The following is a 301-nucleotide window of genomic DNA, read 5'->3' as shown; positions in this document are numbered from 1 at the left end:
TTAAATATTATTCATTCATTTACCACTTCATCATAGGATAATTTTGTGCTCTAATGCTTACTTTTTATTAATTTTCCAGACATTTGCAAACTGCAGCAAGGGCAGCAAACAGCCTCATCAAGAAAAATTTCTACAGTGCACAACTCAATCCCTTTACACCAGTTGAATAACAAAGAAATGTCCTTTCAAGATTATTTACATGATATATTGCCATCGCTTGACTCCATCCTTGAACCATACTTTTAACATCGCTGTCTATCTATTGTTCAATTTTCCTAGATTTGAATATTGCTTAGTCTTT

Source organism: Frankliniella occidentalis, unplaced genomic scaffold (assembly GCF_000697945.3).
Source record: "Frankliniella occidentalis isolate FOCC.00 unplaced genomic scaffold, Focc_3.1 Scaffold256, whole genome shotgun sequence".
NCBI lineage: Eukaryota > Metazoa > Arthropoda > Insecta > Thysanoptera > Thripidae > Frankliniella > Frankliniella occidentalis.
This window is presented reverse-complemented; position numbering follows the sequence as displayed.